Source organism: Uloborus diversus, chromosome 5 (genome assembly GCF_026930045.1).
Source record: "Uloborus diversus isolate 005 chromosome 5, Udiv.v.3.1, whole genome shotgun sequence".
In the NCBI taxonomy this organism is placed as follows: Eukaryota; Metazoa; Arthropoda; class Arachnida; order Araneae; family Uloboridae; genus Uloborus; species Uloborus diversus.
Window position 1 is genome coordinate 42,430,047 of NC_072735.1, and position 27,776 is coordinate 42,457,822.

The following is a 27,776-nucleotide window of genomic DNA, read 5'->3' on the forward strand; positions in this document are numbered from 1 at the left end:
CATGGTTTACTCTGAGAATGAATAAAACATTGGAAAAGTAATTTAACATTTATGCAATGTTATAAAACGTTTCAAAGTATCTCACATTCCACATTTTTCAGGATATTGATATTATTAGTACTTCAGATTGATTACAATACTATTCTTTTATTTTCTAGTGATTTCCCATGATCTTATAAACAAAGGTCCGTCATTTGTAAATGAACCACCGAACAAAGTTGAATTTTCGAACTCTAGTGGTGCAGTAATTTCCTGCTTGGCAGAAGGTAGACCTCGACCCGTCATTTCTTGGGTGAAACACGATGGAGAGCAATTACAGGACTTACCAGGACTCAGGCATCTTCGACATGATGGTTCACTCATATTCCCTCCTTTTTCCGGTGAGGACTACAGAGCAGATGTCCATGCTACAACATATCGTTGCGAAGCTTCAAACAGCATTGGCACAATCGGAAGTAGAGATGTCCAAGTTAGAGCAGGTAACTCAAAATGTTTGTATTATTTAGACATAATCTTCGAAGTTCATTTTCAACCGTAGTGTTAATTGCAATTCATAAATTTCTGTTGAAGTGCCTGACTTACGAACCGAAGAAATTGGAAATAAATTCATACTTGGTAAGTAATGTTGGTCAATTTCCTCCGCATGAAATTTGGAACGCACTCGATCATGCCCAAACTGCAGGAAGTTCAATTATAGTAGTGAAGAAAACTCTCCACAGCTCAGAGGCTGATAGCTCTTTACGGTTTTCAGATTTGTTCTTTGGAATGGTTTATCGCGTCTCAAACTTGTTTCACCTTGTTTTTCATGGTATGATGTTCAATGTTCAGGACTATTTGTATCCTTTTGTAAATTAATGTTTCCGATATCTGACAATCCGTCCAGCCACAAGTCTACAACTACTGTTGTACTCATAACACTAACATAATGCGTTTTACTTAATCATAAAATTGCCCTCACGATGTTATGGTTTATTATTTCTAATGCAAAATGCATCTTTACTGACTTTGTTGCGTACTTTTTGTCGCAATGGTTTTTCCAAAAAAGTGAAGTTTAACCAGTTTTATTGTATTTACATACTTATTTTGTTGAGCGTGCCAACACTAAGATTACATTTTGAAGTAATCTCACGTTTTTATTAAGATAAGCGGTTTGATCAAGAATAATAATATGCAATAATCAATAAGTGACAAGTCAATGCTTAAAATTACTCACAAGTACTTTCGATAGTACATTTAGTGTCATAATGGCAAGAACTAAAACTTTGCCAGAATTAATGTGCATTTTACATCAAAAGTTACCAACGAAGACATTCAAAAAGCAGTTTACCTTATTTTTTTCACTACAAATGGAAACACGGGAATTAAATTGGCACGTAATTTGTTTATCAAATGGGAAAAGAGAGCATAAGGGCTTTCTTTTATGAAAATATGTATATTTTTTCCCAAATAAAAATCAAATACTAAACATTAATAAAAAGAACAAAAACGAAGATTATAAAAGAAAAAAAGAAGTTCATTTAGTTTTATTGGAAATTTTCTTCTTTAAATATGAAGTCTCTCAAAGCAGACTTTGGCGGGTCAATGCTTTTTCTTCTTTCGATAAGCGATAAACATCAAACACTATTCATAGTAATCAAAACGATTCGGATTTATTAGTTTCGTTTTTATTGTTTTAGAAATACGGCTTGTTTTTTTTTTTTTTTTTTCAATTAAGTTTTTAATTTGCAAGAAAGCAACTGAAGTTATGTCTTAAACATACCACTATTACAATTTTAATATAAATGTGTTTTAAAAGTGAATGCATGACGGCATTCATTGCATTAATGCATTAATTGTAGACTTTTTTTTCTAATGCTCTCCTCGTAAACATTTTAAAGTATGTGAATATTACTTCTCAGTTTTTGCCGCCTCCGTCTCACAAGTGATTCAAAAGCATGATTTTCATTATTGCAAAATTTTGAGTTTTTATTTTTTTATTTTTTTTTAGAAATATTTTTTTAAAGATTGCCTTAATGGAGTAAACGATTCGCTTTCGTGAATTCAATTCATAAAAAAATGGACTTCGCGATTTTTTAAAAAAACCGCCATGTACCTTAAATGTTAAGTTGACGATCCTTTTTTTCAACAGATTAAGATCTATAGGAAGCGCGGTTTTAGTAATTAACAAATTAAACAAGGAAATTCAACTATTAAAAAATATCCTCTCTTGTGATTTCAATAAAACATTCTACTAAAAGATCGAAGAGAAGGCTTTGGCTGCTTCAGAGATCCGTGTAAAATATTTGAATCGATAAACTTATGTTTTGATGAGTTGGAAAATAAATATATTAAAAGTAATAAGGCTCTAGGCATGTTTTATAGCTCTTATTTTTCGAAAATTTTCATTTTTTTTAAATAAATGCTTGACTATTAACATTGATTAAAAAAGAAAATAATGTTACACGAGTACAAATATATAAGAGCATGCCTTTTTGCTGAAGCATAACAGGGTTAGTTGATTTTCCTTCCAGTATTATATAAAAAAAAATTGCGAGCCAATATATTTGGAAGATATTCTTATATACTTTTTAAAAGTGTTTTTATTTCCTTCAACATATAAACAGACAACAAATATATTGCCATCATTAGAATGTATTCTGAGCGAACGAAAACGGAGTTAATATTGCCATTTGGATTTCGTAACATGGTTTCGGGTTTAGAGAGATGAAATATGGACAGATATTCAGCAAAGAGCTGGTGATGTTTCACAAAGATGTGACGTTTGCTCGGCTCTAAGGATTTACTCTTGCATTCGATTTGCGACTACGAAGCAAAACCGGAATTTGTTATGTCCTTTTTAAAGAACTTTTAATGTATTTTTGTTTTTTTTATTTGAAAATATTCATATTTCTTTAAGAAACATTGAATTGTATTCATTTTACTTATTTTAAAAAGCTGTTGTGGTTACGAAATAGGTCACAGGCGAGAAAACAAAATCTACTAGTATTTTGTGGGAATAATGAATTCAAGAAATAGCCTTCAGAATTATATGGGAAGGTTGCCGTCAATTTACCTGTTCCCCATGACTAAATCGCAAAGATATTTCCCGTGGCAAAGTTTGTGCAGACGCGTAATCAGTTTTAGTACCTTTCTTTGTTAGACCGTCGCACCCAGCCGTGAGGGGGGCCCGCTACGCGGATCCCCCAGACGGTGGAACCTAAGGTTTACAGCTAAGTGGTGGGGTGCGTGCGGAGAAAAGTACCTTTCCTTGTCAAAGAGGTACGTGAAGATATCACATATGGTTCACATATTAAGGTGTAACGAACAGCTAGTCTGACGCTCAGCACGGGGACCTTCCCAGGCGTAATAGGCACCAAGACCGTCCGTAGCAACCAGACGACTATCGACCGTCGCATCCAGCCGTGCCCCCGGACGATGCAACCTAAGGCTTCCAGCTAAGTGGTGGGGTGTGTGAGAGAAAAGTACCTTTCTTTGTCTGAAAACAGTCTACTGTAGAGTTGTCAAATAGCTAAAATTACCTCATCATATTGTTAATCGGAAAGATAAGATTTCTACCACTATCTTACTAATTATTGAGATTTTCATTTAGTTATAACATGCTTTGAATGTCACTAATCAATTAAACGTGAACATTAATTTAAAAGAGTGCTCTTTCAATATTGGCCCGCTAGGTGTTTTCACGAATAAACCACCTGACAAAGTGGTTCATCCACGGAAAATCGCAAATATTGTTGTAAATTCAGCTCAATCACAAATATTGTTGTGATTTCATCTCCATTATATTAACAAATTAATCTCTTGTTTCAAAATAAATATGTTAATAGTGGGAAAAGGTCTCTCAGTAATTTATGAAAACCAAGCTATCTCAACTTATAAACTTTTATAAAAATGATTCAGTATTTAAAAAATATTTACACAGTTTCAAATACTTTAGTTATTTCAGAAAAATGTCCAAGTTAGTAAAATATGGACCATGAAGAGAATGGAATGCGCTGTAGTACCTTACGAAAATGGTGACATAGGCGTAAAGAAGTCTGCCGATAATATAGAGTCCTGAAAGCAAATTTAAACAGGCGTATGGAAGATGAAAACGTGTTTACTGTCACCTTAGTCACTTTTCAGAAGGTTGCGAGAAAAAAAATTCTGAAATAGAAACATAACTAGTAAATCACATTTTGAAACTGGAGGACACGTATTTGGAATCACTTGCAATTGGCGTTTCAAGAGGCTATCAGAAATGACATGTCCCACAGGTTAAAATACGGCAAAAAAATGTTGGGACTAATATTCTCTGGTAGTCTGGGACTTAAGCCTCTAGTTTTAGACAAAAAATGGTCAATAAGTTCTTTATCATTTGAGCCTTGTCGATAAGTACGATCTTGTGTCGAATAAATATTTTCAAAATGGATTATACAGAACTCCCAACAGTTCAAAAGAGACCAAAAAGATATTAGCTAAAAATGGTGTTGAACATGTGTGAAAAATATCAAGTGGAAAACGAGTTGTGAGGACAACAGCCGTGTGCTATGTGAGTGCTCGGAGTTTTTCATGTTCCTTCTATCCAAAAAAAATTTTTTTTGGAAAAAAAAAAGTATATTTTTACTATAAGTTATTATTATTTGTAATGCTTATTGATCGGCTGTAACAAATAATTGTAAGTATAAACACATGATTTTCTAATTTGATAATGCGGTCCATCGGTGGAAACTCGATGGTCCATCCAAAGCAACAGGTTATCATGAATGGGAAACATGCTAATATATGAACTTTTAATTTTTATTCCTTATTGCTTATATTTTTCATAAAAATCAATTTTTTATTAAAAAAATATATTTAGCAATTGTTCTTGTAAGTAAGGTAAAATGTGAGTTGGATTATTTTCTGAAAAAATCGAAAAATGTTATGTAATCCACTGACGGCAACCATCGCCTACATTATAACATTTTGCTTAACTTAAAAGATGTGCAAAACTGATTAGTCCATTAAATTTACAAAATAGCGGTAATTTTCCTTTTAATTAATGTGACTGTTTATTATTATGTATTACTGGCAATATAGAGCGATAAATTCTGAATTTTTTGATACTTAGCCTAACCCACAACTTCATGACGCTATCAATGAGTTGTGCGCAAACGCTCATGTATTTACTTGTTTAAAGAATTAATTACAAAATGAACAGAACTACATTCAGTGTTCCTTGATTGCTTAATGAAAGCAGAAGATGCAATGTAATATTTTGGGCTGGAGTTAAAAATAAAACACCTCTTTATGTAAAACTTTAACAGGATTTTTTGCAGCATAGCTAAGACTTTTCATTCGAATTAGGCTGTGATAAAAAGTGTTATTTTTTTATGGCAGAAAATTTTAACTGAAGAATTCAAATGCTTTTATCCAGTGAACAGCTTTTATGCATTTTTTTTCAAAGCAGTTTCATCAAAAAAGCTAAATTTTTAGAATGGCTTTAATCTTGTTTGTCTCATACTTAACATATAAAATGTTTAATCCTTTTTTTTTCATCATTCATTCAACGACTTAAACCTAATTAAAACTCTTTTGATGTTAATACGAGTTAAGATGACTTTATTTCATTACAAAATTGCTTTTGGAGTAGGAAATCGAGATATATAGATAGGTTTTGTAAGTAAAGCTATTGTGCAGCAGTAAAGTTTTTGTATTGGTAGAGTTGAAATTGCAATATCATAAAGAACGTTCGACAAAACCGGAGGCGCATGTAATGAAAACATAAAATTGATTTGGAAGTAAAAATAATTGTAAATGCACTGTTATAGTTTCTTCCCAAATATTGTGGCAAAAACGTGTTAAACTTTTATCGTTGAGTTTCTGTGTAGATTATTCGTTACGCAACAGATAAAAATGTACGCCTTCTTTAAGTGAAAAACTTCCATTTTCATTAAAATATTATTTTTTTAAGGATCGTTCAGATTGTAATATCGACCTCATTTTCTTTCAATTACATCGGTTTGCGTATAATTTGTCTTACAGTAAGTTTAGTACAAATATTTTACTGTACTTTTACGACTTTATGATTACTTTACAGTTTTCAGCCTGAAAAATATTAGTTATGTAATTGAATTTAATGTTACGACGACACCTGTGTGACTATTGGAAGTAAAATTTTTTAAAAAACCACGTGTTTTTGATACCTAAGTAGACCAAAAAATAGTTTTATTATTTAAAGCGCATGTTAGGCATTGTATGTTTTACGTTTTCATGAAAATGCATTTTATATAGAACATTTCATTATTAAAATATCAAACATTTTTGTACTAAAACCATTGTATAACGCTCTTGAATGCGACATTCTAACATAGAATAACGAATAAATGAGGCAGCAGCTGTGGATAGATATGAAACTTATCATAGCTAACTAGTTTTTTTTATTTGGGTAATTTTTGTACCTGAGAGTCAAAGTGACGAAAGTCCAAAAATTGCAAATTTCTGTTTATTAGTTCATTGTATGTGGAAGAATATTCCGCACATCGAGCCATGTGAAAGAAATTCTTTATAAAAATTCCTTTTCATTTTTTTACCAAAGTTAAAAGAGCGCGCATCCCATCCTTTACCTGCGCCAGAAAAAAGTTTTTCCTCTCTACTGTAAAATTATCATAATGTGACTTACGTTCCTCTGGCTCTGAGGTTCAGATTTGCTTCTTGTATTATTATTACTTCATGAAAAAAAAAAAAAAAAAACTTTTACGTCCTAAAGAAATTGTTTTGGGCAACAATGTAATGCAAAACATATTCAAACAAAGTATGTCATTTTGTAGTCGCAATACACGCTTATAGGTTATTTCCATAGGTGAAAACAATGAATAGTAAGATGTCTAAAGAAAAAATAATATCTTAATACAATTGCGAACATTTAACCTTTTCAAGGCACATTATGCATTGAATTTAGGAGTAAAAAGCATTTTATTTTATGTGACAATTTCCAACTACTGTTAAATATTAAAATATTTTCCTACAATCTCATATTCTTTTAAGGAAAATCCATTCTTTGCTCATAAATGATGCATGGAATTTATTTGCATTTCTACCGAGTACAAAACTTTGCTTTTCTGAATTAGGTTTTTCGTACTGGATTTAGTGAACTTTATTCAGATCAGAAAAATTGCCCTTGGGATATTAAGCAGAAACATTGCAAGTTTCTAAAGTAAAAAATTACAAATGGTTACGTGCTAAAATCGAATTTCACCCATTTTTTCGCCTAATAAAGTAAAATATGTTTTTTTTTTTTTTTGTATGAAATTTTTAGCAGGTAAACTTGCTTCAAAAAGCTATTTTTCAACATAACCTAGTAGAAAAATACTAAAACGTGTTTAAATTTATACTTATAATCTATGGGAATACGGATTGCGTTACAGAGTCGTAAAGTACTTTAAAAACATATTGTTTTTTTTTTTTTTCAATTAAAATATCTAAAGATGGTCAAAGTCTATGATTTCTACTTCCTTCATTTTTATTAATTTGATGATATTTGTTTTTCCATCAATAACTCATTTACTTCAATATTTACGTTTCATATACTCGTGCAGCTAAATGTATGCGGAGTCAACTGTATGAGTATCATACACATACATATTGCCTGAAAAACTAAAAGCCATGGTAGTGTGGTATGCTAATATACATGTAGAAGCAGTGCCCAGTAAGTAAGAATTTATGTAGCAGTTCGTTGCCGAGTTCCTTAAATCGCAACAATGAGAAACGCAGGTTATCGTACGGATACAGAAGTTAGCAAAACACAAAATGGTAATTTGCAAGGAGCAAGCACCTTGGAAGTTGTTTTCTGAATTTAAAAATTCGCAATCCGCTATATCTAGAGTTAAATGATAAGGTTTTACTTAAAATATCACTTATTCGTATGTAATTACTGGCTCAGCACTTGGGCTTACTTATTACACCAAAAACACTCTCAGAAATACATCGCTCCCTTTCCAACATTCCTCATTCTTTAGAAAAAAAATGTTACTTACAATTATAATATTTCTTATTGCTTCAAAAACTGGTGCGTAAATCTCAGAACAGGACTGTCGGTTTTGACGGGAAAAAAACTGAATCTCAATGTGACAAAAATTTTAATTACAGTATTCTTCACGAAGCGATTTCTTCAAATGCGAAGACATTTTTGTGACATTTGTGGAATAATTTCTGGGAGTGTGTGCATAGAACTAATAGTATTAACATTGCCATGAAATAATATACACAATCGATGGAAACGTACAACAGATGTGCCGTACTGCATAATACACAAACTTTAATGATGGTAGCAAAAGATCAACCCAACTGCAATTCCTACTTAAATAAGAATTGTTTTATGCAAGGGATCCGAGCGCATGCTGTCATTGCAGGAAATGAAGCTACTAATACCTTGGCAAAGAACGAGACCATAAATAAAGTCTTTTTCCGCACGTTGAGTGCTGCCGTCTAGTGATAAGTTAACAAGTTAACTTTTACTTTGTTACAGTTGACTGCAAAATTAACGAAAAAATATTGACCGAAATTTCGCTATAACTGTTTTTTGAACACGAAAATTGAGGAAGAAAGCTTTTTTTTCCAGAGAAGGGAGGAGGAATTTTGTTTAAATCAATACAATTTGCTAGCTGTGCAAGTTATCCAAAAGCCACTAAAAAATATGACATAAAATACAGTTATAAAGATCATTTTTCGAGCCCGAAAGAGGTGTAATAGATGAAATAAAGCTTTCGATACAAATTATGTTGTGTTCAGAGGGTTATTTCGATACAAATTATGTTGTGTTCATTTCAAAGGGATTAACGATATTGAAAAGTAATAAAAATGGAAAATAAAAATTAATGCAAAATTTTCACCTTTTTTTTTTTTTTTGCCTTTTTACTAATTTTTATATTTAACAATTATGGAAATAAATCGTACGCGAAGAAAACACCTTATACATTAAATGAAAATAATTATATTTTAGATTGTTCATAAGCTAGAAAAAAATTATGACTCTGCGATGAAAAATATCAAACGTTGTAAATGATCAACAAAAATCCATAACACAATAAGAATTTATTTCTTGATAATTCAAACATTTCTTACTACACTACTCAAAAATTGACATTAGTAACACCCCCTTTTTTTTAGGAAAAGACGATAGAAATATAAATGAATAAATCAGTTTTACTAAAAAGCATAACTTTTAGTAATGTTATGCTTTTATCATGAAACATAAAAAGTTTGACATTTTTTCCTGAAAGCGAAAATGAATAAATAAATAAATATAAAAAGATATAAATTTGCAAAAGCTTGTACGGACGTATTTCGGGGTTACAAGGAACCCCATGTGAGCTTGCGGATTTTAAAACTCTACATCAGTCGATTGTTTCAACTCACATCTTTTCTGCAATGAAATAATAAAAAAAAAGTATTCCCCGTGAGTTCAAAACGCGTGTCAGCGAGTTTTTGCAAGTTTATTCTTCAAAAAAAAAAAAAAATAAATAAATAAATAAATAAATGAAAAAAAAAAGAAACAAACTTTTACATGTACACTTTAGTCCTTATTTTCCACTTAACTATTAGTGAGCTGAAAGTGAATGAAAGTGTCTCAGTATCAAAATAAATAATAGAAATAATAACGCATTGAAAAGAGGAAAAATACCTGAAACGTAACTAAACAAATAAATTTCGCTAAAAAGCATAACTTTTAGTAATGTGTCATGAAAAATAAAAAGTTTGAAAATTAGCCTTGAAGCAAAAATGATAACAAATGAATAAATAAATACAAAATGACAAAACATTGCAAAAACTCGTTGGCACGTGCTTCGGGGTTACAAGGAACTCCCTTTTCCTTTCAAAACAGATGTGAGCTTGATGATTTAAAAACTTCCCCCCAGTCGATTGTCTGTACATAAACAAGCTAACATTTTTTCTGCATTGAAAAAGATTTCCCTATGACTCCAAAACACGTGTCAGCGTGATTTTGCAAATTTATACTTGGAAAAAAAAACTTCGTACTTTTAAGTCTTTATTTTCAACTAAACTTTTAGTGAGCTCAAAGAGAATGAAGGCAGTGCCACAGTATCGACAAAAGAAAGGTGGGGGGAATCGCTTTTTGGCCACGAGTCTTTAAATACATGAGCTCATATTTATTTTGCGAGGAAAAAGCGGTTCCTTGAAACCCCGAAACACGTGCCCGATAGTTTTAGTAGATTTATGCTTTTTCTCTTACTTTGCTTAATTATTTTTACTTTTCAGAAAATTTTGAAACTTTGCTTCGTTATGATATTTACGTGTCTAAAAGTAATACTTATTAGCAAAACTTATTTGTTTAATTATGTTTCAGGCATTTTTTTTTCATTTCGATGTGTTATAATTTCTATTATTTATTTTTGATACTGATTCATTATTTTGTTCTCACTGATGATGGTTTAGTGGAAAATAAGAACTACTAAAATGTACCAACAAAAGATTTTTTTTTTCAAGTATAAATTGGTAAAAACTTGCTGACACATGCTTTGAAGTCATGGGGAACTCTTTTTTATTATTATTTTACTGCAGAAAAGACGTGAGCAGAGACAATGGACTAAGGTAGAGTTTTTTAATCTGCAAGCTAACATTTTTCTTGAAAGGAAAAAGGAGTTACTTGTAACTCCAAAACTCTTCCGTACGAGTTTAGCAAATTTGCTATTTTGTATTTAATTCATCCATTTTCTGTTTTGCTTTCAGGAAAAATACCAAACTTTTTATTTTCTATGATATTTTCATTACTAAAAGTTATGCTTTTTAGTAAAAGTTATTTGTTCATTAAAATTTTTGCCATATCTTCCTTATAGGGTTATTAATATTAATTTTTGGATCACTGTAGTGAGGAAATTTTGAATTATCATGAAATTAATTTTTGTTATGCTATTGATTTTTTTCTTTTTTTGATCATTTTACAACGTTTGATATTTTTCATACCTGTGTCATTGTTTTAATTCTAGTCCACGAACAATCTAAAATATAATTGTTTTCATTCTAATGATTTTTTTCAAAAATTTCTAATTGTAAAAGAGAAATGAAAAGGCAAAAAAAAAAAACCTTTATTTTCATTTTACATTTTTTTTCAATCTCGTTAATCCCCCTCCCGCCTCCGCTGAAAACAAAATAACTTTGATTGCAAGCTTTGTTTTATCCATTACATCTTTTTACGGCTCTTCAAATGATCTATACAACTTCATTAAATGTCATATTTTTTACATTAGTTTTGTTATGACTTATGAAAATCTCAAACGAACTTGTGCAGTTAGCAAATTTCTTTGATTTAAGCAGAATTAATCCTTTCTTCGCTGAAGAAAGGGTAAAAAGTTTTCATCCTTAATTTACCACTTTTGTACTCGAAAAATAGTTTTAACAAAATTCTAGTCAATATTTTTTCCGCTAATTTTGCAATCAACTATAATAAATAAAAAGGTAACTTGTTGTTCTATTACTAGATGGCAGCACGAGTATTTGTCGCGGAAATGGACTGCAATTATGGTATCGTTTGGCAAAGGAGGAGAGAGATCTCAATACGAAATCATGCTCTTATATCACCATAAATTACATGATACGATAAGCAAAATTTAAAGTCAATGACCAAACAATTAAGTATGCGGACTAACAACGAATATAATTGCTGAAAAGACCCTAAATAGACTCTGGACGAAACACTACCAAGGAATAAAAACTCAAAAAGCTAGCACAAGAACATATCAGAACTGTACACTGTAAAAAAGTTCCGAAACGTTACTGAGTATTTCAATGTAACGTTAAGGGATTTCAATGGTTTAAAAACCATTGGAACAATGGTTTAAAAACCTGGAAGTGGATAAATCCACTTCCTGGAAAAATCGAGTATTATTGTCAAAATGTTTCTGAAATGCTACAAGTTGCACGAATGCAGACTTCTCACTGTTGTGAAAAATATTTTTAACTCCCAGTTTAAAGATTGACTGAGCGTATTTATAAAGTGTATTAGCTTCTGTTTATTAACGGCTCGTTTATGCTGGTTAATCTCTCAAATAGAGTGAATAAGTATGCCGTACGTTGCTTTGCAAGAATTGCAGGCGAGTGAAATTATCGTTACGTGCTTGCAATTCTGGCTTAGCTTTGGCCATGTTTGCAGTACTGCTTTTGAACCTTTCCTTATAAATCAGGAAGGTGACAAGATATCTAGCATACCTAACTAAGTTTACTTTAATTTTCCAGCGACACGGCTGACTTTAAACTCGAATATTTCTGAAATTTTCAGGAAGGTTACTGAATATTAACAGAAAACTTTGCTGTTTTTTGCAAGGTATGTTTCTGGCAGAAATTGGGCACAACAGCTGCCATTGTTTTCCAGGAATGTTTTTGAATAATTTTCAGAGCGTAGGAATTGCCCCGAGTACCCACTTTAACCCAGCTCATGTATTTTCCTGCCCTGCCATCCAAAGAAAGCTGCAGCAAATTACTGAAAATACACGAGCAGACATCTTAAATATAACTGCACTGAAATTGCCGATGCGGTCTGGACCGCCTTCGATCCAATTTAGACTTCCATGGACAAGTCAAAAACAACAACTGCAATTCCTTTAAAAAAAAAAAAAAAAACACCGCTGAAAAAAGTGTGTTTCGTTCTGATTCAAAGCAGGAAATGCCGGAATGCTCAGCGTGTGTTGTAGCTATCAAAAAAGATTGAAAAAAATATTTTATCTTTAAAAAAGTAGATTAATTTACTCGGCAGTTTAATCACGAAAAAATACCCATTGTTTGGCATTGTTTTCTACATTTTTTATTTCAAGAAACAACTTTTCTGAGATTAAAGGAAAACATTAAGTGGAAAAAAGTTTTCTTCAGACACTATTAAATTATTCCTCAAATATTACAGTTAAGTGCCCCTCGGACTCATGAATGATTCATTAGGTGTATTTGCATAGTTTGAAAACTTAACTCTCGTATTCTGTGTGCTCCGAGGAAAGATAAAAATTCCCATTCCGGTTCCTAGCGTTACAGTGACGTTGTTTAAATAATTTATAATTTATTTCAGTACATTTAATTGAATGAAAATGTATGCTGAGCCTTAATGTTTGCGAATTTTATCTGGAATTAATTAAAAGTCTGGAATTAAAAAAAAAGTATTTTGCTTGTCTGAAATGTTTGCTAGATATCCTAAAAATATTTTCACATTAAGTTTATGCATATTTAAATATAAGAAACATTACGGTACTAAAATAATGTTTAAAAATGCTTGATTAGAAATTAATTATAGAGACGACAGAATGTCAGAACTGATTCGTCATTAGGGCTACGTCTTGAATGATTGTATAAAATCATGTAAATAACACTAAAAAGAATTAAAAATATATTAAAGAAAAAAATGATGTATCATGTACATCAGACGGTTTTAATTGAAATTATATCAATCAAAAGTTAGTAGGCTTTTTTTTAGTCACTCGATAATCCAGCTCCATTTTAACACTGGCTTCTGATAGTCAGCAGTTCCGGTGGAATAGGAAGAAACTGCATACAATATAAGTACCTAACATGCGGTCCGCTGAATAAACATGGCCAGAGATATCTATCACATGTTACTTGCTGTTACGATCAACGACATGAATCGAAACTTAGGGCTCCTTTCACAACTAATGATCATATTTATTCGGCATTATGAATTATTTTTGCAAATATGGAGCTAAATGGTAAAAAATAGGTTCCTAAAACCTGATGGAAACTTCGTATGAAAAAAATAAACATGTAGTAACGATAAATACAATTCTTGGTTTGTTCTTAACTTTGTAATATTTTTTCAGTGTCCGTGTTTTCCCATGTTATCTTTAAAAATGTAAACAGTTTCAAATTTAATATGCGTTGTAGCCTGCAAGATTTATCTGCATGTGCGGCATGGCTCTCGGATTGAAAAAGGTTCCATGACCACTGATGTGCGATAACTGGACTAATGCATCATTTTTACTTCTGCGAATTTGATCGTTCGGGACAATCCGACTCGATAATTTTAGCAACGTTTTGTTATAAATGTTAACGTGTTAATTAAACCGGATAGAATACATTTTTAATCTTTGACCATGAAATGATATTAGGCCATTTCACCTTCACGTGCGGGACAGTCCGACTCGATAATTTTAGCGACGTTTTGTTATAAATTTTAACATGTTAATTAAACTAGATTAAGCACATTTTTAATATTTACATTTGACACAAAGCTACTCCTGACGCAATATTATTTCTATTAAAAAGAAATGTGTTGCCTAAAATTTAATTAACTTTGCGTGCGTCACTTGCGGGACATCCGTAGCCAACCTCGTGCAGCTTGCTGTATTCATTACTTAATATTACTAATGATATTCATCGAAAAAAAAGAATTTAAGCCGTTGAAAATGCATTCTGTACAAGTCGATTCCTTTGGAAAAGGTCAGTTTGTCCCACACGTGACGTTTCCTATACTTCATAAAAAATAAATAACTTAAAAAGGCAGTGAGGAAGCTTATCGCATAAGAAGTCACACATACGTTTGTAATTTCTTAAGCAACACCATTTCGCTCATTACCGTTTTAAATTATTATTTTTAATGAAATGTGTAAAGCGTCACGCGAGGATCAAAATTACCGTTTTTAGTGGAATGGGTCTATTGAACGTTTAAAATAAGCTGGATATAGACAAGAAGGACGAACACATTCCTGGACCTAAAACATAGAAAGTGTAGAGCAGGAAGGTTTGAAAACAGGGACAGGTGTTAATACGGGCACCTCGCAGTAATGGCTAGAGAAGGAGCAGAAAACTGGCAGCGAGAGAGAGAGAGGACTGTAGATGGGACCATTTGCTAATATTCGATAGCATAGAACAATTACAAACATTTTTTCAAGTAGTGTGGTGTAAGCATGAGTAATTGTGCGAATTGTGTTGTTTATTTTGAACTGCAAACTTTCAAGAGGTATGTGAAATCGTCTTTTTATGTTCTTGAAGACTAATTTCAGTGATATCCGGAAAGTGGCGAATGTTATCTATTTTTTGAAGCACAACTGTAGTAACGCACACATTTACCTTACGTGTGGTAGTGACCATCTTTCTTAGGTGATGTTCGTCAAAATATGGGCCCCCATTTAAAGGGTACCCATAATTACACCACTTCTTTTTTTTAAAACACAAAAATTATTTTTAAGCGATGAAACTTGCATCGTTTGTGCGGGAAAATTTTCTGAAGACGTTCGAAAAGAAATGTGGGCAAAATGTGTTATGTGCCAAATATGGGCACAATTAGATTGTGCCTGGTTAAAAAAAAAGAACCAGTTATGTGTGATTTCTGTAAATATGTGTTTCCTGTATTGGATAAATTAGCCTGCATTTTGTATCATTCTATCCTGTTTTTGAATTATTATAGGTAATTTTTTGAAGAGGGCCCATATTTACCCCCAGTTTTCTGGTAGTGTTTTTAAAGCGTTTTGTAAGTCTTCATTTTGAAATGAAATAAATTTTGTTACATTTAGGAAACGCGTCTCAATTGTTAATGAAAGACAACAATCTAGAATTATCCAAATTTAAGGTAACTTTAATGCAAAAACAAAAGAAGATGCCCATTTTTACACGTTTTCCACTTTTTGTCTGAATGTGTATGCAGATACGTGTTTTAAAAATAGATTTAAGAGCGTAACATAGACCAGTTTTAAAAGTAAGATACGACTTTTTTAAAGCTTAACGCTGCATTTATTTCCCTAAAATGGCCACATTTATCTGCACTTATTTCGTTATTATCAATTAAAATACATTATTTAAAATTTTAAAAGTGATCATTAAAAATTAGATACATCAGTATGAGCTTCATACAATAGGTTAATTTATTGTGTTTTCGTATAAAACATTAAGCTGAAAAAAAAGTAATAAATTTATCTTCGTAAGAAATTGCTTAAGTCATAACTTTTACTTTTTGCCGGAAATGCACCTTAAGTGCATTTTTATTTTCAAATCTAGCTAAAAGATGAAGCTTATTTCAACGCATGAATGATTCATAAATTCTCTCTCAAAATTTCAAAAACACTACGTCCGGATTTACGATAATATTTCTTATGCGTTCGTAATTAAATTTGTTTTTTTTTTTTTTTTTTTGGTTACTAATTTTCTCCTATAATTCTTTCGAAAAACACTTAAATAAATTTTTATCGTTTATCGTAAATAAAAGTGCATAAATAAGTTTCATATTAGTATGTTAACTTTTATAAGCTTACATTGCAATAAGACTTTTTTTTTTAAACAGAACTTCTTATATATTTTACTAGAACATTTTTATTCCAGTACATCAGGATCAATTGGCATGTTTTAGAACCAAAGCACAATTTACGAACTAATCCCATAATTTCCTAACTTCAGAAAGAAACCTACTCTTATACTTCAAATCTTGTTTCAGATACCAAACAGTTCTTAAAAAAAAAATAATAAGGAAAATGCATATTTAAGTATTACGTTTCGCCAAATAAAGATTGTTCGTAAGTACGTAATACAATACAAAAAACAAGCTTTTTTTTGGAAAATTTGGAATTTTACTATGCGTTAAATTTTAAAGTAAAATAATAATTATAATTATAAAAATTTAGAAACACGTTAGACTTTAAAGCATAAAAAAATATACATCAGATAAAATATGCCCCCTCTCTTTTGATTTTTATTTTTTAAATAATAGGTTCCAATATTATAACTAACGAATTGAAATTATGCAGTACTCGTACTCCCAGTTTAAGATTGAAACTTAATTATGATGGTTTGGGAAACCCATAAGTTCATCAGCTAAATGAGGAATCCCAATTTCGCAACTATGGAAACCCCGATTGCGCAACCAATTTGACTCTCACAAGGCTAACTGAGAATCTGCACTAGCAGTCAGACGAAGATAGTCACTGGAAGAGTGAACATGTAATTTCATGTATTAAACAGTGATTTACCAAAAACCGAGTTATGTAGTCAATATCCTACTTCTGACATCACTACAATGGTTTTTGGTGAAATCAGGAAATAGTTCACTTTATTGATATTTGTATTTTCTCTGTGTGAAGCCCATCTAAAAATTTTATTCAAGTTTTTTGCGAAGAGAAGCAACGGTATATTCGTAGACATTACATGTCTGGGTTAACATTATTGTTTACAATAATTCGAATTCTTTCACAGCTACGATAAGCGACTGGTCATAAGAATTTATTTTTTACATCTAAATCTCTGAGACTTGTCTAAACTGTACTTATTGAACCATCTCCTCTTTATGATTTAAATGATACTTTAAGTGACAGAAAAGTGCTTTGATATTTCGAAATAACTGCATTCTGAATTTACTCGAAGTAGTATATTCTAATTATCCAAGCTTGGTATCGCGTTGATGATGTTTCATTATTTTCTGGTAGAGTATTTGACTGAGTTTTATTATGTAGACAACACATATGGCGTGCTAATTTTGTTTTTACGACAAAATTTAATTATTTTTATAACACAATTTCAAAGTTGTAGCTCTCGAAGCAACCGTCAGAGCATAATGTTCAGAAAACGCTCATCTACATATTAGGAGTAACAAGAATCCTCACATAAAATTCAGCGCATTCCTGAATTTATCTTATTTTACCTATTTTTTTCTTTTTTCTTAGAAACATTAAATCTAAACTGAAAGATGTAGCAAAATATATCATAATTTACTTAACTTTCACAATTTTACCGTTGTGTTCACGTGAAATTCTTGAATTTCGAGGATAGACGTCGCATCAGATTTTCAGAACACGTTAACCGGTTATATTTTTACTTATGTGAACTCCCTAAGCGAAGCCTAACTTCGCTTAGGCTTTTTAAACAATTAATTATTGAATAAATGTCGGCCATATCTGCTATTATTCTACCTGAGATATGCATCTGGCCATTTCTGCAGTAGGCTCGTCTTTAAGATGTGTTAATGAATAAAGACTGCTGATTACCAAGAAGCAATCTGTGTACTTAAGTCCCCCTTTTTCAATTACTTAAAAACAGAGCAGCTGACTTTTGGAATCGTGAGACTGATATGCACGCAAGCCCGTATCTATGTACCCGCATACCCCTCAACAGGTGGGGGGGGGGGGGACATGGAAACTAAATAGCTGCCAGCCCTTAGTGGCATAGAAATTCAAAAGACATTTACGGAGCCTGCTGAGTTCTTTGCAGAGGGTCCCAAAATGTAGGGGAGACCGGGGCAAAATGACGTACCGGGCAAGATGACGAATGCCTTAATTTTTCCGTTTTCTCCTAGTTAACAGCATCTACTGCATACTACTGGTTCACTTATGTGCTGTTCGTTCAGCAGTAGTATAGAGAAGCTGAAATCGCCATATTTGTGTTAGTTCTGATGCTCTGATTGTTTACCGTTGCCACGATCTAACTTTTATGCATTTGTAAATAAGCTCTGCTACAGATACAGATCAGTTATATCGTGTCTGTTTAGTATTTATGTGTAACTTAATTCAAATACTACCTATTACCATGAATTAATGTCAATTAATCGCCTTCTCTTATGGCAATGGAGAGGAATCCGTTTAAACAGGCAGTCTGGGGCAAGATGACGGGCCGAAACGCGGGGCAAGATGACGAGCTCATCATCTTGCCCCATGTTTCTGAATTTGTTAAACTATGTTGTTCATTTTATTAAATTTTATAAACGCTTATTCGTCTGTGTGTTTGTTCACGCGACCTTGCGCTTCTATCTTCTTTGGGGTAAAATTACGCATTGAATCAAGAGAGGTGTCGTTTGAAAACCGTTGATGACCAGAAGCTATATTTATAAACTAGTTGACCAAATGACTAGTTGACTCAATTAAACCAAGCAAAGAATCTCCTGTTCTGTTGATTATTGACAATCATAAATCTCACATAACTTTGCAGGCTATAATTTATTGCAGTGAAAAAACATTATCATGGTTGGGTTGCCACCCTACACATCGCATCGTCTGTAACTCCTGATGGGTCATTTTTCTGCCCATTAAAAACCTATTATAGTCAAGCATGAGACAACTTTATGCCCATTAATCTAAGACAAACTATCACAGACAAAAATATTGTTGGCTTCTGAGTACCGCTTACTTTAAAGCAACTACAGTTATAAATGCCGATAAAGAGCTTAAAGAATAAGGGATAGAGACTCATAATTTCTTTGTTTTTAGCGGATTATGATGTTGTTGGCTATTAAACTGAGAATAATGGTGCTAATTCTCAGACCAAAAGTAGAAAACCAAAATATAAACCCTCCAGACGAAGCAAAAGTTATGGCAAATGCAGATTCCGATAAACCAAAAAAGCCTGTTATTGTTTCTGATTTAAATGCATTGCCTAAGGCACCCCAATGTGAGAAAACAAAAAGGAAATTCAGAAAACTGAGCTCAAACATTCTTACACACCAGCATACCAAAGAAATGCCAGAACAAGGAGAAAAACGGATGGAAAAAAAAAGGATCATTACAAAAAAAAAAAAAAAAACAGGATAACTAAGCTCGTAAAGCTAAAAAAAGAGTAAAAAAACCTCAAACTAAGTTTCTTTAGGTCCAAGTCTATTTAATTCATGCCGAGCAATACAGTTGCATCAACTTCAAAGAATCGTCATATAAGATCCCCGCTTGTAAAGAGGAATATTGTGACCTTCCAACAGAAGAACGGACCCAGTGCTGTGAAAGTCAAGAGTGGTGGCATGAGGCATGTTCCAATTATGAAAATGGCATTTTTATTTGTGTCTATCGTTAGTTGTACAACTTAACACTTCAACATTACGCTCCAATGCGTTACGCTTAATTTGATACTTTGTAAGATGTAAAAACATAGTTATCATTTGTAAAACTAGGTAACATATCCAAAACATAAAATATGTTCAACCTTTCTTAACGTTGTCATCTTGCCCCAGCACTGGGGCAAGATGACGATTTGTTAAGGTTATGAAAAAATAAAAATATCCTACGTTGTTTTTATTTGAAAAATTAAATGGTAATACATTTAATACCACAAAAGACTACTCTAACAGCTCATGTGAAATTAATTTTACTATCCCTAAAAAATAAATTAGTAAACAACAAAAAATGCTAACACAGTCATCTTGACCCGGTCTCCTCTATATATCCCGTATGCACGCATTGTTGTACTACACTCTGTTGCTGTTGTCGTGTTTAATGAAGTGCAGAGTGCGAAAGGTTTAGGTGCCTTAAAAGCTTGAATTTATTTTGACTAGACTTTATTTCATTGATATTAGCATTAATGCATAAGAGAGTAAACTCTCTGAAATAAATTTTTTTTTACAAATATTTACCCAAGGTAACTAGGTTTTGCCGAGGCTTAATATTTTAAAAATTGGATTCACTGTGTAATGAATTCAAAATAACTAGCATTGAACTTGAAGAAAAGTGCGAGAGAGTCTGGGGGGGGGGGGGGGGGAGGATGGAAAGTTTTTAGTTTTTGCTTTACTTTCCTAGTTTAGACTTTACAAGAGTTCAGCACAAACATTAGATATTAAAAAGTGTTTTATATACTTTAAAAAACATATAAACAAAACGATATGAAAAAAAAGTGATTCATTTATCATTTTAATTTTCTCTGATAACTGTTTGAACTACAAAATGTGTTGAGCTTTTAGTGAGATTTAAGTGTTTTCTAGTCACTGAAAAAACCCTACTATCTGAAAAATGTATACCGTAAACCGGGTCTAATTGAGCCTCCAGGGGCTACTTGAACCTACGGAAAAAAAAAGTGTTGAAAATATGTCCTGGTCCTATAAAACTCAATGTATAGACTTGAAAAACCTTCTCCATAATAGTTATCAAACCTATGCAGAGGCTGGTGTATGAAACAAAGTCTCTGCTATTCCCACCTTTTTCTAATTGAGGTTATAATTACAAGTTGTTGAAATAGTTAGTGTCTCCAAACTTCCATTTCAGTTCATGGAAATATCTGATATCATCAAGGTAAAAGAAATTACCTTGTTGATACCAGATACCTCTAAAAATGACATTTAGTGGCGATGAAGAACATGTATTAATTAATATCAGGGGAAATAATTCCTCCAAGCCATAAGAGACAGGAGTTTTCATTCTATTTAATGTTTAAATAATGACAATATCAATTGGTTTTGGCTGTAGTTAAATTATGTTTCCATTTGAGGAATTATGTTTGCCTAAAAAAGGTTTTCATGTGCACGATGATTTCATATTTATTTATATAAATATTTTGCATTTTATGTAAATAGTTCGATCACTAAAATGTATGCATTGAGTTTTCTTTCCAAGTCATTGGTCCTTTTTGGTACTACCACCTGTTTTACAGCTTTTTCTAATGGAGTTGCTGCGAGTTGAACCAAATAACCCCAGCGCGTGGCAACTTGAACTCAATTTTAAAAAACAGTAAAAATATATAAAGGATTCAAAGTATTGTTAAAAAAAGGCTCAAGGTGGTAGCAGAATATCTGAAAAGTGGTAACAACAAGGTTATAAGTGCCTGGACCACATTTTGCAAACATGAATAATGCAATATATTATCGATATCGAAATATTCTTTAAATTATTAAGTTCGTCTCAGATTTCCTTGTAATCTCATGTATTACACAGAAGTTTGGTGTTTAAACACAATATTTTTAAGTAAAATCAGAAAACAATATTATTTATTACTACTGATTCGTTTTAAATGATTTCAACAACCTTGTTTGTGGATATGATTTTAAAAAGAACGAAATACGCGTTATCTTATAATACGAAAAATTTGCGATCTGTGCACATTTATTACAAGCATACGAACAAATGTGTTTACGAAACAAATACAAAACGCTTGAGAACTAACATAAATGTCAATTTTTATCGCTAAAAATGTACATGCGTTTCAGAAATGAAAGCATGTTGTCAAGGTGACTTAATCTTCTCCAACTTCATGAGAAAAATAAGCCATGCTAGGGAATAAGAAGCCTCGAGCTATAGCAGCTTTGAGAAATCACGGAGTGTACACGGAAATCAACTCCTTTTATTAGGTATTGAAAAGAAAATGGCAAAGATGTAAATAACCTACTATTTTACGAAAATACTGAAAAATTGATTAGCATGTTGTTTTTCATAACAACCCATGTACTTACATTTAACATACAAAGCAAAAATCAAATTTCCATTTCAAGCAACAACAGAATAAATGAATAAATAAATAAAATAAAATAAAATAAAAGTAGAGGAATGTAGCATTTAGTGTGAAATGGGAAAATATTTGTCGCTGTTTGGGGATGTACACAGTTAGTTTGATTTCAGTTCATTTTAATTTTTGATTCAAGATTTATTCAGAAAAAGAGTGATGTGTATTTTTATATTAATATATGCTTTGGATTTTAAGCATCGAATAACGCCTCTGTGTTTCAAATATATTATTTCGGCAGATTGTTTAGGTTAAGTGTACACTTCAAGAAAGGTTAGTAAAAGTTTGTTTTTATTAGATTATTGATTCGAAAGAAAAACTGCTGACTAAACATAAATAATGTTTCCCGTCTAAATAAGAGTGTGAACATTTACTGTGTTACTGGTGATAAATTAACGCGTCACGTATTAGCCAATGTTGAGGCTGCTTGCAATAAGCAGTGTAAGAAACTAGGGTTTAACGAGCTGTAATGATGTTTTACATACTTTGGGCAATAAAAAATAACAATTATGTTTCAACTTCTTGTACAAAAATATATTTAATGAATTCAGTCCAAGAAAATGTAATATTTCAAGTGGCTAATATTTATATTTATTTCTACAAGTTTTTTTTTTTTTTTTTTTTGCTGTTACTATTTTACAAACTGTTAATAACATATCAGATGAAATGTGGGGATTTCATAAACATAGCTTACAGTCGCTTAACCTTACAACTTTCTTTTCTTCCAAGCTTTCAAAAGTTTTGTAATGCCATAAATCTAAAAGATAATTGCGTTTCTGAACGTAATGATATAGAAAGCTGTGAATATTTTCAGCCCTGAAAAAACCATCCTTACGTCATGCATCAACACATTTATTTCGAGTTCTATGTTCTAAAAACGCGAGCATTAAATTATAGGTAACATTAAGATCTCATCATTCTTCCCTTTTCTTCTCAATTTTGGCATATTTTCAGAATGTACTTTTGATGACACTAAGCCTTCTTCTGATGATTTTGCTTCTACATATTTATATGGTTTTTATCTATATTTATGCGGCACAAAAATATTGTTTTTGACTTTTCAAATCCTATCTGCCACGTATTTGAAGTAAATATATCACGGATTTAAAAGTTTTGATAATAAGTATAGCTTTTCAGACCTGAAATAAATTATGGTATTATGAATAGTTAGGCTAACTCTTACGTCTAGTGTTTTTTCCCTCTAAGCTCATTTCTCTTGCATTGAAAAAAGGTGTTCCTTGTAACGCTGAAGCATGTGTCTGCTGTAATTTATGCTATTTAACATTGTTATTTCTTATATTACCAATTCTTATTTTACAATTAGTGTAAAATAATCTAGAGATTCTAATGTATGCAGTTGACGAATTTTAAAAAGAAAACAGTTGTTATGTACCGGCATTTGTAATGTAATTTTGAAAACCCAGAAAAGTAGATTGTTGTCCAATAAATCCATGGTTCTCCTTACTGTGCCCTGATAATACAAGGGACTATTGGGAAGATTATCTGATCCTGTGCAGCATATGCTGCACATATGTGCACAAAACGCGCACATGAGTAATCAAAAGTGGGAAAAAAAACTAACTAACAGGGTCTCAACTGAGACGACCCATATTTATCCTTTCCATTGGAGTAAACATGGTATTTTCGATAACACTGTTGATTTATAACATTGGTTTAATATGCGTTTATAGTAATTTTACCAAATAATTGTCCAATGTTTTAACATTTGATAGTATTTTTTTTTTGGGGGGGGGGAGGGTTATTAACTCTTCGGGAGGCAATAATTACCCAGCGTTTGCATTGTTGAGACCCGTTTTCCTAATAGCGTGAAATTACCCTTTTTCGGTAAAATTGCTAAAGGCATGAATAATATTTCACTCGAAATTATTTTTTCATGTATTTTATGAGTCAGCTGATGAATGTGCAAAAGTTGAATCTCACTGAAAAAAAAAAGTGATATATTACCATAAACATTTGGCAATGCTTACCTTAAATACACCATTCTTTTTTTGTATTTCTGAAAATTGTTGCTCACTCACGTATAAGTATAACAGTTTTAAATAGGCTACATATGTTACCAAGATTAAGTTACGTAGTTCTGATTTTTTTTGAAGGAACTCTCCGCGCATTAAAATCAAAAACTTCTGACATCAGTTTTTAGTCAGAAAGCAAAATTTGAATGAAATTATTTCATTAAAAGTCTAATGTTAGATTAATTATGCATCGTGATTTTTCCTCCTGTTAAGAACTAACTTGGATCCTCCGTAACATGTAATTACATTCCTACCAAACTCATTCGACGATATTATTTCATTAAAATTGCAATAATTGCTTGACTAGAAGCCAAGAAATAATATGGCGTATGATTCTAACAAACATGTTTTCCCTTTCGTTTTAATGTTTAAGTTAAAAGTTACCAATATGTATTTACATTTAAACTAACTTAGTCACCACTTAATCAACTGATTATTGAACGCGACTTTCTATTATTCATAGATTTTTTATGAGCAATATTCATGAGTTTCAGCTATAATAATAATGTTTTTAATATTATGTCAAAAAGAGTAAAAAAGAAAAAAAAAGGAAAAAAAATCTTAAAAAAACTAAGCTGTTTTTTTTTCTAAGCAAAATCAATTATATGTAATGTAATTTTTTGTCGAGATAAACATATATGTGACGTTAAGGATGGCGTAACGCTTGATCTACACCATATTTTTATTCCCAATAATGCAATTATGAGAACCAAGACTGATTGGACGTATTAAGTCGCAATTAATACGGAAGAGAGTGGCTGTTTAGGAATTATCGCCGTTAATGATAACTTGTCCAATTTGGTCTTGATACATGGTAGCTAGCAGTTCCGTCTTGAAGATACCATTCTAAATGGGGAGGTATTAACCAGGAATACTGCGCTGCTTGTTACTAACTGCTAGTAACTTATCAGGGAATTTTTGCTCTTATGTACTCAGTGGATCCCGTATGTACTCAATGGGTCTTTAGTGGCTTCAAGCTCTAAACCTGCGTTACATCTTTATTTAATATTAAACCATAATACAGGGTTAGATCATAATATTATTCCGATTTAAAAAAAATATATATATTTCATACACTATTTCACTTACAACTATTAATAATATATAAAAATAAAGATAAACCTTCCAAGTTTTTTTTTTTTTTTTCAACTCAGAAATGTTCTATGTTAAGCGCCTTTTGTAACGCGACACACATCTAACATACATTTTGGGGTGATTCACTGTCAATATTTCGCAATGCTACTTATTTGCAATCTTTCAGTTTTTGTATTGATATAGGCATGGGCAATGGTGATGTATAAACAATGTCTTTGACAGAGCCCCGTAATAAAAATTACATAGGGTTAGGTTTGTGGATCTGGCTGGAAAACGCATATAGGGTAAATCACCATCACCTGCACAGAGAAACCAGCGCTGCGGTACGTCAGTGAACCAGGGAAGTGGGATGGGGGAGTTAGGGTTAAAACCAACCCCCAAAAGTCTTAGTTTTGACATTGTTCCCAGTCCTAATACAGTAGCTAATACACGTGTAAGGACTTCTGAACCATAAAACCATTTAGAAGGAATTTCTAGCTGCGCTAGTGCAGAACGTTCATGTTTAAGTAGACGTGCGTTCAAAAAAACTTGGACAGTTTAAGTATGTATCATTTATTGTGGTAAGTGCAATAGTTTAGGAAATATATTATTTTAAAACCGGTATATTAGTTTATGATAACCGTGTATTATGAGTTATTTAAAGCCTATACAATGAAACTTATACACTTAATATACTGAATATGCTTTACATACAGTTAATGTTTAAGATCTACGTCTGTGTTTTTTCGCGTTCGTAAACGAAAAAAAAAATGTATAAAAAAATGTTTCAGCACGGAAAAAGCATATTCCGTTCACATTAAACACAAAATTAATAGTAAAAAGAATATTCTTTTGAAATGTACTGCATATAAATGTTGCATAAAAATGCAAATCAAAGCAGAAAAGTGTGGGTTTTAAGGAAAGAATGACATTTCTGATATGATATACATCCCCAAACTCACATCCTCATATGATGAAAATGTTCATTTAAGTCCCAAAACATGTGTTTGAAGAAGTTTTGAAATGTTGCCTTTTAAACGAATGTCTTAATTGCTTTCATCTCATTTGTTATAATTTTTGAATGTCACGATATTTTCTTTTTTCAGTCTGGTTTCAGAACACATTTTTCTCCTTTCAATTTTTGAAATGATAACAAAAACGAGCAGCAAATGAGTGTAGTAATAACAAAGAGTTTCAAATACGTTTATAAGAAGTAGCATTACTAAAAATATCAAATTCTCTCACATTGTTCAATGAAATCTAAAATGATTTGTCAAAACTTCACGCTTTTATTTTCATTTGAATCCTTATCTTTTAAGCAAAAAGAAGCACTTATGAAATAACAAATGAGTACGTATGGGAAACTATTTTCTTTTTTTCGTTTTTACTTTCAGCAATATAACAACATACATTAGAAACTTTCAACTTCAAATGTGTCCGACACAAAAAATTACACATCGGTAAAGAAATGACTTCTTAAACTTAACTATGTTATTATGTAAAACTACAACATGGCGTAAATAAATTACATTTTAAATTTAAGTTTTGAAAAACAAATAAAGGATCGTTCTTAAAATCTTGCAAATGCAATTATGTTTGCAAATTTTCTGAAGAGGAATGGTTGATGTTCTTTCGGAAGTAAAAAAGTTTATCTTAAAACTTAATTTCTTACTATACACATTTAAGTTCAAAGTCTTGAGTATTATAAATTTCTTTTCTTGTTATATTTTAATCCTAAGTTTAAGAAATTTTACGTAAATTTTATAATTAGATTTTTTTTTTAATCCTGAAAAAAAAAACACTTTAAGGCAAATAGCAACCTTAACTATGGCTTGTCTTAGTATAGAAAAAAAAATCAGTAGAATTTAAGACAAATCTTGCTCATGATTTTTCTAAAGATTAATATGTAACAATAGTTAACTATTAAAAAAGAAAGACAAAATAGCTAATGAATTGAAAAGAATAACTATTACCGAGGTAAAAATCCACTAATTTATAGTAAGCATAATTTGGAGAGTAATAATGATGTTATATGGTGATCAGTAAAAAAATCCACAAAATGAACCTCAAGTCAAAATGCTAACAACTAACTCATGCCAATTAAAAGTAATGGTGAGATTAACTTTGCAAAACATACCATGATGGAATGAAACAAAGGTTCCAAAAAATAAGTAAATGCAAGTAATTAGTAGCATTTCAAGATTGAATAAAGAATTTTAACAAAAAGAAAAGTGTTTTAACAAAAACTAGTAGAATTACATTAAAAAAAAGTATTTCTCTGAAAACATGTTTAAATCACTATGATCATGTGTGTGCGTAGTTGATTCTGAATTCAAATTAAAAAAAAAAAAACATTTAAATATATTTATGAATGATGGTACAGTTATAGTCTTTCCTAATTATTAAGTATGCTCTATTTGTATGAGTACACACAATAACCTTATATTTTATTGAATATGTTCATGTATGAATTTTCGGATTAAATAAAGTAAAACAGGGAGGTAACCAAACCACAGGCAAGTAAAA

General features: G+C 31.5%; 1 protein-coding gene across 1 annotated transcript in view; it reads left to right on the top strand.

Moving 5' to 3' along the window:
* The first annotated feature begins 416 nt into the window (after positions 1-416).
* Positions 417-27,776, top strand: part of LOC129222024 (cell adhesion molecule Dscam2-like) — a 121,715-nt gene continuing 94,355 nt past the window's right edge. The window contains exon 1 of the mRNA XM_054856441.1: positions 417-479. The gene's annotated coding sequence lies outside the window, so the exon portion shown is untranslated. The remainder of the gene's footprint in view (positions 480-27,776) is intronic.